Here is a 14890-nt window from a genome sequence, read left to right as displayed (position 1 = left end):
TAACTGGGGGAGTTCCATGGGACTCCAAAAATCCGACTGCGCATCCAAGGAAAGTCCCCCAGCGCTATTGCGCAACCTCTGAATTTTGCACCAATGGTATGCGGCTTCAAGGTCGCTACGCAATGGTGAACACTAACTTCTATCTAATTTCCTAATCCAAGTTCAAAGTCTCAAGATATTACGAAACATTATTTTCCCATCTAGTTACTTCTGAACGCACTCAACTGCTAGCTCGCCTTAACCGTCATCGCATCGCGAACTTACTATCGCGACTGTCGAGGCGAGATATTTTGACCGCGACTATATCACTCACCCAAGATGGCCGACGGCGTTACGATCGCGTCGCTTCCACATGTCAATCGACATAATCCGTTATTTATTTCGAGTTAGAATGTTCTTGCGTATCGAGTCCATCAGGGCGACCTCCGGAAGCCATCCGCACCCGCGAGCGCCCGACAGGGCCCGACAAAACACCAAGTGCCAGCTGTCTCACGAAGCTTTATTAATCATCGCGATGTCAGCGACGTGCACCGTTGCACCCGTCATGGCAAGTATCACAGTCTAAAGAAAGTATCACTGAATATCTATACAAGATACAGAGCTTATAGCGTCTATGTTATTATTCACCATATTAGTTGATTCCTTCTTCAGGAGAACCGAGGACATCAACCACCGGAGAGGATCATTTATCTATCTACTCGTCAACAGTGTCGAGTACACAATGGTAAATATATAATTGATTATTTAATATAACATATCTCTGTCTAATTTTGTATGCGTTTACAGGTGTTTGCTATCGTCCACTGTTGTGACGCAGGGAGCATGCATCAGATGCACCAGAAGGCGCATCGACAATAACGGAGAATTGTCAACAACAGTATTATCCGGTTTTATTCAATTTGTACGTAATTACAACAATTTACGCAATACAATATTTCCAATGTATCTTCATAAATAACCCACGACTAACGGTTATTTACAGATCACTACTTTTCTGCCCAGCACCGGAGAGGATGACAAGATCATCGACTCATCAACGGTGACAGATTATGGCGTTATCACTACCGTAAGTATTCGTCTGTTAATTATTATTGTATATTGTTTGTTTAATGTTGAATTTACCACACACAATACACCGCCCTATATCCAATTTGATGCTTCTGTTCATTTCATTGTCCTGTATTCAATGAATGAAGCCGAACATAACCATCTCAGCTGTCATCGAAAGGGACCTTAACCTCGGAGGCTAAGTATCTCTTGTCAACCAATATTGTATGTACTAGTACATATTATTCCTAATTGATATCATATGTATTATATTAATACTAATAGTATTCTTCTTTATTTTTATTTACAGGTATCCAGCAAAATCATTGAAGGAATATACTCATCGTCAACAATTATTTCATCTACTTTATTGCAGAGAATTATTGTGTGAGGCTGGCCATTACAAGGAGCAGGCATTTGCCAGAATTATGCTCCCAACCTATGACCCGTCACAACAAGAATGTACAACCTCAAGATACGTGTTACTCCTTAATCGTATATTTAGCCTCTGCTATTCGCTGTTATAATAATTAATATTGTCTTATTCTATTTCAGGAGATATAATGTACGATGGTTTTATTGTTACAAACAATCCGGCCTGCTTTTGCCACTAATTAAAGAAAGAGCGGTGAGTATTATTAATGATGTTATAGTATCTTAACTTATAATCATCTATTATTACATAACTGTTATATTAACTATAATCTAACACTGTTGTCTATAATTATTATCGTCTATTATGGTCGTGTGTTATACTAATGTCTTTTCCCACAATTTTCCAGGATATCAGCCCGTGAAGCCGGCGGAAGAGGAGGATGCACTAGAAGGAAGCCGCCGCCGCGATGAGCCAAACGTGCGATCATTGAGAAGGGCTCCGGGCGCCCGTCGGATCTACGTGCAGTTCCCTGAGAGAACGGACGAGACCGAGCACGCCCGATCATCCAGAAGGCAAGTTCCTCCGACGATTTTGATCGACGCGCCACCCACGGTCGGACGCTTTTGGCCGAGTCTGGAATCAGTCCTTCACTACATCCAGATTCTCCTCCCACAGGGTGTTTAGCAGCTTCAGGCCGAAAATCGTGCGGATGGTAGTGACAACAAAAGGTCATTAAAGACACGTAACACTACTCAATGAAAGTCAAAAGTGACAGGTTTTATAACCTCAACTCTGTGATTTTCTAGGTTACTATTGACGTCGGAAAGAAACAACATTCAAGAATTTCAGACCGCAGCAAACGAAGAAAATATTTTATAAATAAATTTTTATCTAATCTGTTTTTTATTTATATCCTCTAGTTAACAAAATGAAAGCACAAGGGCCATTGCACCGCGGCCAGGGCCATTGCACCTCGGCATACAATATACAAACTAACCACTTGTACACGTTTTCTTTATGTTACCCGTATCCTATCCCTCTCTTTTTATATTTTTACTAAGGGTTCACTATTTTATAAACAATAGTCCTATTTTTTATCTAAACCTTTTAATAAATCATGCATTGTAGTTCATGTTTATTGTGGAAGGTCTGTGGTATAGTAATATTGTATTCCGCCGCTATATAAATGTTTTCACCATTCACACTGCTTGTCCTCATGTATCGTTAGCCTTCATTGGCCCTCCATTTTAATAGTTCTGTTTAGCCGTCCGTATTTCGTTGGTTCTTAGTGTCACTGTATTCACTAGTATCACAAATCTTATTGGTTCCCAAGGTAGATACCCAAAGATGGCGACGTATAAAATTGAACGCACGTCAATAACTGCCACTTCATCTTACTTCTTACATTCTCTGTCTTATGTTCAGTACATCCCATATTATCACTAGATGTAACTGTTCTGTTCTCTGTTGCACCTTCAAGCACCCCGTCTCACATTCCCCTATGCTCACTCCTGATAAAAATCACCACACTATCTCACATACGGACCCCACGTCATTGAGAGCAGGAGATACGTCACCATGACGTCACCGTGGTGCTCGTTTATCAAATTAACACCAATTGAGCAATAAACAATTATCTTGCAGCAAAACACGCACTATTATTTATTTCTTGTGTCTATATTTCTCACTGGTGTCTATAGATTACCAAGTTAATGTCAATTAACAGCCCCTTATCGCAACGCAAGCGGTCGACGTGGACGTGACGTCATGCGTCATCCACATACGCGGCAACCACTTTTCCACGTAAAACACACAAAAGAGACACTTTCCGCGTACAACACCGCGTCACCTCGTTTTCTAATACTCTTCTGTAGTTGTAGAGTAATTTTTCTGAATGAAAGTCCATAATAGACCTCTTTTCTCTTAATTACGGCCCGCGTGGCCGCGGCGACACGTCATCATGAAGAAACAATTTTCGTTAATTTTATTTAATTAACTATCACTGCACTATTAAAAAGTATATATTTGCGAGCTATTTATTGCCGCGGACAACCTCAAACACAATTCAAAGCGCGAGATGCACTTATTATCGTCTCTAATAGGCCGTCTTGGCGGAGCGACTTCCGACACGTCTGCTCTTGACGCCAGACACCACCGAACTCCAACCTAACCTAACCTAACCTAACCTAACCTAACCTAACCTAACCTAACCTAACCTAACCTAACCTAACCTAACCTCACTGGGACAACAGTACCGTCAACATCTAATCGAGAGATGGGGAAGGCTCCCCAGGTCGAAAAAGTAGACCGCCTCGGTCTTGCTGAGGGCCACCCTCAGGCCAATACGGCTTATGGCCCTCACGAGGCTTGCCACTTTTTTGTTAGCCCTGTTTAGGACTTCCCCCCAGTTGTTCTTCTCGGCTACCAGCAGGGTATCGTTGGCATATCCGATGACCCGGCAATCGAAGAGGAGAGCGGTATGGAGGACCCCGTCGTACCCGAGGTTCCACATCAGCGAGCCCAGCACCGAGCCTTGTGGGACCCCGCAGTACACGCGACGGGTGTGACCCCGGCCGTCTTGGTCTTTGTATTCGAGCCTACGGTGACCGAAGTAGGCCCGAATACCCCTCACGAGGTATTCGGGGACGCGGTGGGTGTTAAGCGCGTCCCCGATTGCCTTCCACGGGAAGGTGTTAAAGGCGTTGGACACGTCCAAACCGACGGCCAACGCTACCCTCCCGCGTTCCACAGCTGACTCCGTGAGGGCCCTGACGCGCAGTACGGCGTTCACCGTGGACCTGCTTTCACGAAAGCCGTATTGTTCCTCGTGAAAGAAAGAGACCTCATCGCGCGCCAGATGCTGGACAAGTCGGCAAACGAGAATCCTCTCGTATATTTTGCCGACCTCGTCCAGCAGGCAAATTGGCCATTACGATGACGGGTCACACTTCTTCTTACCGCCCTTGTGGAGAAAAACCAACTTGGCCCTTCCCCACGTTGGGGGGAATTCCTCCTCCGCGAAGCATCTAATGAAGATGCCTCGTAGCCACCCGGATAGGTTTGTCTCCTCCAAGACGAGCTTCCAAACGCGCCCTGGGATGCCGTCCGGGCCAGGGGCCTTGTTGTTCTTAACTCCTCGGACGGCATCCTTCAACTCCTCCTCGGTGATTTCGAGATCCCTGGACTAGGCCTCGGCAGCGCCGCTGTTCCAGTTGAGACCTCGAGGATCGGGTTTCGGCGGGAACAAGGTCCCGACTATTTGGTCCAGGGATTTCGAGAGGAGGGTTTTCGTCACGGAGGGCGCCCAATGACGAAGTTTATTTGTCACTATCTTATACGGGCGCCCCCACGGGTCGGCGTTTAGGGACGCGATCAATTCGTCTCACGATCTCGCCCTGGAAGAGCGAATGGTGACACTCAGCGCCACTCAAGCGGACCGGTAGTCGCTGAGTGCCTCGGCTTTCCAGGCTTCGTCACCACGGCGCTGGGCGCGTTTGTGGAGTCTTTTGGCCTCGACGAAGGAGCGGCGAAGAGACGCGATCTCCTCCGTCCACCAGTACGCAGCCCGGCGCTAGTGGGGCCTGCTCTTGGGCATGGAGAAGTCGCACGCCTGGGTGATCGAGTCTACCAGGCGCGCGACATCCTCCACCAGGCTCCCCACTCCCTCCTCTGGCGGATGGTGTTGCCAAAGAATGGCCTGGACGTCCGCCGTCAACCTATCCGGGTCTAACTTTTTTAGGTTCCATCGTGGCGGTGGCGCACCGCCGGTCGGACTCTCGGGCTAAAGGGTGGTGCAACCGAACTCGATATATCGGTGGTCCGATAGAGTCTTTTGGTCGATCACCCCCCATGACCAATTTAGGCGTGCCGCGGAGGGGGTTATCATAGTAAAATCCACTATGGACGCCCCTTGCAGCAGCCGGTCGCACGTAGGCTCGTTGCCGGTGTTTAGTAGGCATAGCCCGAGAGCCCCCATCCAGTCCAGTAAAACCTCTCCCTTGGGGGTAGTGAGCCGGTCTCCCAGGCTTGCGCTCTGGCGTTAAAGTCACCGGCCACCACCACATCCTGGGGGAGAATGCTGCGTATGCAGTGCTCCAACTCCTCCAAGTGCAGTTCAAATTGGGAGAAGCCTTAACTAGGCGGTGCGTAACACGCCACTACCGCGATGGATCTCTATTTCACAGCCACATACCCCTTTCCTGACTTAAGTAAGGAGCAGGGGGGGTTGTGGTTGTCCGTACCGCGTATGACCGCAACCGTGCCAGAGCCGTCCACCCTCCAATTAGGATGGTTTGAAGGGGATCGGTACGGCTCCGACACGATCGCCAGTCCTATACCACGCTCGGCGATAGTCTGCAGAAGTAAATATTGCGCTCGCCAAGCGTGGTTAATATTAGCCTGTAGTAATTTACAGGCCCTCATTGACGTCGGTAGAAAGAGCCACCGTCGTTTCAGACCCCGCACCACGTGGCCGTGGAAAGGGGGCTCCATCCTCGTTCGATGGCGCATTACCTACGGGCTCAATTGCGCCCGGGGTAAGGGTGTCTTCTTTTTCGTTACCTCGCTTAGGACCTAAGCGTGGCATCCTTTGAGGCTTGGGGGAGTCGAAGCAAAGCACTTTGCTTCCCGCACCATCCTCGTTTCCTTACCTGACCGAGTCCGTGCGCCGCTTGCGACACTCCGATGTGTCCATCGGCGCGGGCGCAGGCTCGACTGGGACTGTTTGCTTTGCTTGTGGGATTTCTCCCACAACGACCTCCATCAGGGACGGACTTGGGTTCTTCTTATCGATTCCCTCCTTCACCCCTCCTGCCGACGGGGTGGGTTTTTTGGAGGAAGGAATCGATTTGGCCTTCTTCTTGTTGAGTTTTTTCGGGGGGTGGCAATTCAAGCCCCCCATCCTGTGCCCCGCGGGTGCCCCGAGGTCAGCACAGAGTGCGCAGTGCACTTTCGGCTCGGAGCAGGAGTTGGCCTTGTGGCTTTCTTTGCCGCAGCGGAAGCACAGGTTGGCACAAGATCGGTCGTTGCCGCATTGCTGCTGCACATGCTTCTCCTCCATGCACTTAAAGCATCGGAGGGGGAGCCGCGGCAACAGCTCGATGGTAGCTTGTACCACGATATCGGTACTTTTCCCATCTGTATCAGTTTGTTTGCCGCGTCTATTGGGCACTGCACCAACACCGTATTGAGGCCGGTGCGGGGAGCCTTTACGAACGCTCTCACTTTGACGTCCGAGAACCCGCATTTACCCTCCCCGGAGATTGCAATCCATTACCCGGCAACAATCTCCGCCCGGGTAATGGAGTCCTCCAGCCCCCGAATGCGGAGGTCGGCCATTTTCTGGGGGCACGTGACTCGCACCCCTTCGTTGTCCCCCGTCACCTCTTTTACACGTTTGGCGAGTTGCCCCGCCTTGCGTGCCTTGTCCTCGCCGGAAATCTCCTGAATTAAGGCTCCTGTGAGACTTTTCTTTATCTTGAGGCTTCCTTCCTTGATTCCCAATTGATCAAGTTTTACCTCCTTCCTGATGGCGGCCATGTTCTCGCCATATTTCCCTTCGGGGCAGGTTATCATAACCGTCGAGGTTTTGGGAACCTTCCTCTTACCGGGTTTCTCTTCCGCCGCTACCTGCCCCTGCTTTCGCTTACTTTGTTCACTGGGCGGTGACCGGGCCGCAGCAACGGGTGCAGTTTTGAAGGGGAGGGGAGTCTGTCCTACCTTTCTTTTTCTTTTACGTCCGACCACCACGCTCCACAGAGTTTCAGTGGTCAGAGAGGGGCCATATGTCCCGGGTCTGTCGACTTCTTGTCGAAGGGCCCCGGGCCTAATGGTTCTCCGTCAGAGGGTGGAGCCCCAGAGGGTTCCGCATCTTGGCGAGATTTCCTTTCAGGTTTCTCATCGGCTGCGGGTACCGGCAGGGAGGGGGGGGAAGATATCTTGGTGTTAGCACAAACCTGGCTTACTCTTTTTTTCTTTCCCTTTTTAGCCACTTTGTTCCTCTGGCTGTTTTTGGGAACAATATCCTGCGTTTTGGGCTGAGTTGGCGAGGGGATCTCAGCCTCGGCCTTCTTCCCCATTGGCGGCTGGGTATGTGCGTTCAGGGGAGCAGCTTGGACCGCCTCTCCCTGCCCGTTCGTTGCTTCAAAGAATTGCAGCATCCTTTCCCTCAAGTCAACGCCGATTTGTAGGTGTTGATTGAGGGCTTCGTACAGAATTGCGAACTCATCCTGGCGAGTGATTGGAGGGAAAGGCGAGAGGATCCACTCAAGAGGGGTCCCTGTGCTTCCGTTACGCTCGCAGCTTGCGGTTCTACCTCCATGCAGGGGTCACCAATTAGTCTTGGGGACACGCATGCTGGAGATAGTCTGCCCTTCCTCGAGGCGGTCTTCTTTGGGGAGACTTTTTTGGGTGTCCTCAGCCTGAGAGATTGCCCCTCTTCGCTGTCGGAATCTGACTCTTGGTCAGATTCTATGCGATTCCGTCCTCTTGTGATCTTGCACCCTTTCTTCTCACTTTTTGTGGCATTTCCCTTCTTGGTTAGGTGAGCACTGAGTTGATTCGTTAGCACTTTTACCTGATCGGCGAGTTCCGCTATCTGCTTTTTGAGCTCGCTTGTCTCCTTTTTTTTCGGCTTTGAGGAGCTCCAATTAGTGCCGAAGTTCCTCCGCTTCATCGCTGTTCGGAGAGGACTGTGTAGTCCTATCGTGAAGAACTGCTGTGGCAGCCATAATGGATGCCACAGCCTTCTTCATTCTCCCTCTAGCGGACCTTTGATGTTCTTGGAGACCTGCAAGCTCTTAAAAATGGTCACGCAGTTTGCTATCGTATCCGACACCACAGTCCGTTAAAAACCATTTAAAGTTTTGTAGTCAAACTGTTCTTTCGAAATACTCCGTAATGAGGTAAATAGTAAGAAACTTTGAGCTCTGGCTGTGACTCTGGAATCCGTGTCATATGACCTAGTTGTTTATACTCTCGTAGAAATTGGTAGTAAGCTGTTGCGTATTTTGGTTCATTCGTGAACTTTTTAGATAAACTATTGATGATCCAAAGTGCCCTTGAACGAGAATCTTCTAAGTTTTCTTTCGATAGTTTAACAGAAAGTCGAACTATATATCTTCTTGATTGATCACGTGAATGAGTTGTCTTAAAATAGTGTTCATTCTTGTTCGTCAGATGATAAAGATAATGTTGAAGTTTGAGATTTTTTCAAATTGCCAGAATCGCTGTAATAAATCGTGAAGCTCTCTATCGACTACAATATGATATACCTGCTTTGATGTAGATAGATTATTAACGGATCCTGATATGATCCAACCAAATTTAGTGAGCTACGCGATTGGTAATTTTGTGTCTCCCTTTATTAATCCATTCTCGATGATCTGATGATTTCGGCTTCTAATATTATATTAATAGGTTCTAGGGTTCGATAATTGTCATCAGCTAGTTTAATTCCGCTCAGAAGTGTAGCCAAGAAGTTTGCTCGAAGTTCGTTGACGGGAGAGGGGCGGTAAGTTTTGCCAGAATATGAGCTGAAAGTGAGAACTCAAAATGATCGTGTCGACACTTTAATGTAAGATGTGTTGAGCTTTTGGTCCTGTGTGACGTCCCGCCAAAAATTTCAAACTAAATTTTCAAAATATAAACGTACCGCTGGAGATATGAACACAAGGTATGAGATATACATATATATCTCAACTTGAACTTAATAAAATATTTAATCAAGCATAGTATTATATAGCTATTAAATTGGACATTGCTTACTTAGAAGTAATAACAAAATAATACTGACCTTATCAGAAAAAAATAAGAAAAAATATTTGTAATCATTAAACTACTATATTAATTTTCCAAATAAAAGTTAAAATTCTCTTTGCTAGAATATATGGAAATAAAATATTACTGTAACATCAGAATCGTTGAAATTCAATTACGCGATTGTAACAGAAACACTTGCAAACCAATTATATTAGAGTTAAATCATACTAACAATCGCTTTATAAATCCTACATTTCATAAGTATAATGAAAAGAAAAAATAAAGAAAAAGAAATATTATTCAGTAAAGTACATTTTGGAAGGCATATGCATACTGGCATTGAGAACCATATATATATACGCCAAATAAATTAATTTATTTAATAATATTATTAAGCTGCATTTGTATATCAACATGTAAATCTAAATGGAAGACTTTCTTTTAGTGTAATTGATGAAAAAGTAATATTACAAAAATAACGCATGACACGTATTATATATGTCTATATATATATTCATATATATATATGTAAAGGAGAGCTAGTCTCCTATGCTAAAGTGAAATCATAAGGAATCACGATAGAAAGGAATTATAAATTAAAAATAACAGTATTAAAATTGCATTAATTAAATCTTCCATATGGATACCATTATAAAAGCAGATATGTCAACATAAAATATGTAATACAACAAGAGAGAAAAGTAAAAGAAATTTAAATATAAAAGCATAAATTAATAAGTGAAAAGAAAAGAAATATTAGTATGAGACATAATAATTTCGATAATGAACATTAACTCTTGCTATAGTTAAATTAATAAGTCTCTCTTGCTGTAAAAAAAAAAAAATTTATAATATAAGAGTGCGAAATTATTATAATACAAAGAGCCTTTCATTCGCACGATGACGCAATAGGCGACGGCGAGAAAGACTTAGTGAAATCGAATATTATTCTTATCTCTTGACGCAGAGACCCGATGAAACCGAATATTATTCTTATCTATTGACGCAGAGACCAGTGAAATCGAATATTATGCCTATCTCTCGACGCAGCGACTCGACGAAACTAAATATTATAACAACGTGCCTTTTGATATTCGCCGCTGAATATCAACTTAAGATTAAGAAGAGCTCACCGCTTCTGACGTCTTCGAAGGCGGAGAGTTCCCTCACCAAGAGCAAGAATCCATCTCCACCGGATGATTAAGCCAACCCGGGAAGTCTTGGATCCACCGGACGCCTAGAGGGAGGTGACCCGAAAGTGGGGACGGAGCGCAGAACGTCAGTCGAGTTTGCGGACGGAATCAGTCTTTCACCACCAGTCATCTAAAACAGTCGCCAACATTCAACCTAAAAAGTCGCCTTCCTAACTTCATAAGTCACTTCAACATCTCTCCGAAACGTTAGTCCGAAGTCGTGAAAAGTCTCTGTGTCTTTATACATTCACTGCGTCCTAAAATCAATTTTAACTTAATTTTCGTCAGCTACTTTGTGTCGTCAAAGTAGATCTTTAATAATACTTTACTTTCTCGTCTTCGCGACTCGTCTTATATTATAATTTAGAGCTTAGACTCACTCTACATTATAATTTAGAATTACTACATTATTGTTAATTAATTTCCAATTTCTGGTACAGTGCGGTTGTACCCTTTTTCATTTGAATTGTGAACAACATTTGTAATCATTACTTGCAACCTTTGTAAAATCTTCAAGCTTTTAAAATACATAGTTGCTTATTTCGAAATATTCTCAAGTACATTATTTTAATACAGTGTTCCTTCACCTTCAACCAGTGTTTACTATAATTAATTTAATATCGATTAAATATTTAACGTACGTCTGGATCTTGAGCGTTAGCGAGTCCCGTGCCTGGGATAGAGCAGAGTGACGTGCCCCTCGTGTTAGTTCGAGCAGAGCTGAGACTTAGTCGATGAGCTGCTTGAATGTCGCTTGATCCAGATTGTCAACCTGAATTGAATAACTTTCTAAATTAGAATAAAATTTTGGTTATAATTTATAGTAAATGCCTGGTTCTCGTCGCGCCGGTAAACGACATAGACAACTACGTGCCGCTTTACGCCGACAGAGACAAATTTCAAACAGTGATAACGGTCTCAGCCAAGTAGAAAAAGACAATCCAATTGACGTACCGGACAATCAAAGAATTGTCGTAGAACTTTTCGATCAGCTTCCTGCATCTGACTCAGTAGAAGCTCCCATCTCGCGAAGAACCTTTGAATTTATTGGCTGGCCCGGACCTTTGGTTGAAATCGAGCTGCATCCTGCCTCAACCTCTACCACTGACATCCCTGAGGGAGATCCACGACGTCCAGAGTACGAGGAAAAGGCCCAGGAAAATCAGCGAAACTAGAAACATTAATAAAGGTAAATCACTATTTTAAATACATACACTCATACGCATATGATCAATCAAGAAGAATATTACTATTTTAATAAAAAGAAAACGCACTCATATTCTAACAAAACATAATAAAAAGGAAAAGAATTCTGAATTGAACTACTATTTATAACACATCGTGTTTGACACTTATATGACATCATATCACTCTAACCACTTTAATTTTGCAAAACAATTTTAATTACAATCTAGACATATGCTCTTATGACTAATGCAATAAACTGTTCCACCCTTAAGCTCCGAAATAAAAATCTTTTATACAGTTAACTAGACATACATACAAGATATATATATATATATATCTCATTCTTTTGAATAACTTACAGCTCAGACTATTGACTCTTAAAATTACAAATTGACTCACACTCTGATACCACTCTTAAGAATTATAAAGTTAAAATACTATACCAAGAAATTTGCAAATTTAGATGAGATAAATAATCAATCTATCAATGTAAGAGAGTTAACTACTCGTTATACTTAACTTGATAATAAAATTAAAGGAGCATCCTTTGCTTAATCTCTTCTTCCCATTTTCCATCGGAGACAGTGATTTTTGACAACAATAAATTATATCGCTGGCCTCCACCCACCATATTCCAGTTGTACATTTCTTTATATGTCACCTCACCACACAGTGCTGAACCTGCAAAGAACAATACTTTTAGTAACATATATATATCTACATAAGAGCAATAAAAATTTTAATGATTCTTTCTTATTACGTGAATAGATGCATCAACGATATTTATGAGAAATAAAATCATAGTGCAACAGTTGACTTTCTCCTAAAGAAAGAGATATCTACATTTAATATAAATCCAAATCATTTAAATTTCTCAATTTAACTTTGTTCTTTATATTAAAGCAGTCATTAATTACTGAGAAATTTGCTCTTACATTATAAAAGTCGTAAATTAACCTTTCAAAACCAGTATATATTTGGAATTGCTCCGACGGTGAATTCTACTATACAACAACAGTAAGTACTTAATCCCTCACCATTACTATCACAAACCACCTTAATCCCTATCTCAATTTTAATATAATTGAAAATTTGTCAAATTAATCACAATCCATTTATAATTCCAAAACTGAAATTTTCCAATCATTCCAACTTTAAATTGAATAAATTTAAAGCTATTGCAGATATAATTTTACAATTTTATTTTCTCTTTGATTAACTCGAGTGTCATTGTGCGTCACGTTCATTGCATACGCGATAATGGTCATGGTGTCATGGAGTTCCTAGAACTTCCTCAGCTTCTCGTTAGTGCCGAGTGAATTGCATTCTGACCACCAGACTATATCAAATATACAATAACTAGATTCAACGCGTTTGCTTACCGTTTTAATCATTTTCAAATACATATGTCATAAATTTAACCTTTTTATTTTCAACTTTCTTAATTTTTCTTGTCAAATAAAATAAAATAAATGAGACCTCAGACAACTGATTCTGAATTTCAACAAAATCCTTTCGTTGACCCTGAAGTCATATTAGAAACTCTAATCCAATTTATAGAAGAAAATAAAGAAAATATTATTTACAATTTAGACAATATCATAAAAGAGTTTTTAAATCAAGCCTCTATTATCATCATCCCAGATCAGTAAAAAAAATCCTCCGAATTATTAGTTCCTAGTACACATTGATCCTGCTCTCGGCGAAGCCCTGGGTATAGCCGACTTAGACAGATTACCCAAAAACTAAATAGAGAGCAACCCTGTTATTGACACCGAGATAGACGATAACAGTGGGTCACTGCACGTGACACCTGTTAGACTAGTGACAACCAACTCCGAATAAAGAGATAGAGGAATGGATTCTGGGAAGAATCAAAAAACATCTGAATTAAACGTTCCGAGACGAGAGATATTTCAGAGCCTTGATCAATTAGTGCCCGGGTCTTGACACTTTCCCCATTTGAGGAGGTGACAAGTACTTGTGCATTTGCGAGAAAAATCCCTGAGCTTACATGCCTTCCTTGAGATGATGCATAATAAAGTACGTTAGTGTATGCTAAGGTAGATGGGTGAGAATTCGCTGAAGTTGAGTTGGAGGAAGGAGTGTTCGATTTGTCTTTTGTATAAATCGTGGTATGATGTTTGTGCCCACATTTCAGGCAACGCTTAGTAATCCGGCAGGCCGCTGCTCGATGAGATCCTAGGCAATTATAACACAAATTGTGTTTTTTGATATACGTAGCGGAACGGATTTAGCGTTGTATCATGAACAGTGATGTAATGATTCGCTAAGCATAATATAAACGAGTTTGGCTTATTGATAAATGAGTCTCTTTAGCCTTTTTTTGGAAGTAAGACTTGAAAGTATTTGGCGTTAAAGTCCCAAATTTTCCAGTTCGTGATTTCTCAAAAGCTTGAAGTGATAAGAGTCCGGTTATTAGGCCCTCACTAAATTGTTTACGTGTAGGAGGCTCCTTTGATGAGCCTAAATGATGCTCCTGTTACGTCCTGAGCGTTCGAGAGTGAGGTGCGGTTACGGTGGTTGGTGTACGCGGATCGCGGTGGCCGAGCGGTAAACCTGTCACGATCAGCGTAGCGGTGCACCGGAAATTAGAGGTCGGGACGTAATGGATAATAGGGAGGATGTGAAGTGAGTAGACAATGAGTACAGATTGTTTACGTATACTAATTTTTATGTATTTATCATTATTTTATATTAAACATATATGTACAGTTATATTATATTTTTCAAGACGATTAGACAACTAATTCATGGACGGTTATCGGGAGGCGAATTGATAGGTGCTTCAGCGGACGACAAGATGCATACTCGCCCGAAGAAAGCCTGGGAAGAAATGATCCTCGGTTGCGTAATCCCGAAGTCTATCAACGGCGGGGGCACGGGCCACGGATGGTATTCGATGGGTGGTAAGAGCCTATGTGAGGAAGCGGCGACCCCGCTACTGGATGCCGGTGGAGTGACGGCGTCGTGTAACGGGTCAGGGGTTGACGACTCCGATGTGTGGTTTCCCGGTGGAGGGTAAGTGAAGTACCCGACGGATGCTGGGCTCTGATTATCCGGTAGAGACGCAGCTGTTCGGACCGTCAGATAGGAGCCGCCTTGGTAAAGTGACCGGATGAGACGCTTCAATTGATGAGCACGCCCTGCTCGACGTGACCGACCCATGACGCAGCTAAGAAGGTAGGCGAGATCATAATCAACGCCATAATTGAATACGCGGAGAGGTATAGACTGGGGTTAGCAATAGTAACGCGAAAAGGGAAAAAGAGAAAGAGAAAAAAAAAAGGAAAAAAAAAACATACGC

The 14890-nt window shown here is 43.4% G+C and overlaps 3 long non-coding RNA genes across 3 annotated transcripts; all 3 read left to right on the top strand.

Moving 5' to 3' along the window:
* Positions 1-656: 656 nt before the first annotated feature.
* Positions 657-1014, top strand: LOC140665195 (uncharacterized). The gene is made up of 3 exons (XR_012046570.1): positions 657-724; positions 787-901; positions 983-1014. It is a non-coding gene; the product is annotated as an uncharacterized lncRNA (long non-coding RNA).
* Positions 1015-1426, top strand: LOC140665194 (uncharacterized). Its single transcript, XR_012046569.1, has 3 exons — positions 1015-1066; positions 1197-1272; positions 1358-1426. It is a non-coding gene; the product is annotated as an uncharacterized lncRNA (long non-coding RNA).
* Positions 1427-1468: 42 nt separating this feature from the next.
* Positions 1469-2141, top strand: LOC140665254 (uncharacterized). The gene is made up of 3 exons (XR_012046577.1): positions 1469-1675; positions 1830-1995; positions 2099-2141. It is a non-coding gene; the product is annotated as an uncharacterized lncRNA (long non-coding RNA).
* Positions 2142-14890: the final 12749 nt, after the last annotated feature.

The sequence above is a fragment of the Anoplolepis gracilipes genome, chromosome 4, assembly GCF_047496725.1.
Source record: "Anoplolepis gracilipes chromosome 4, ASM4749672v1, whole genome shotgun sequence".
NCBI classification, from domain to species: Eukaryota; Metazoa; Arthropoda; class Insecta; order Hymenoptera; family Formicidae; genus Anoplolepis; species Anoplolepis gracilipes.
The sequence above is the reverse complement of the archived record's forward strand: the minus strand, read 5'-3'. Positions and strand labels throughout refer to the sequence as shown.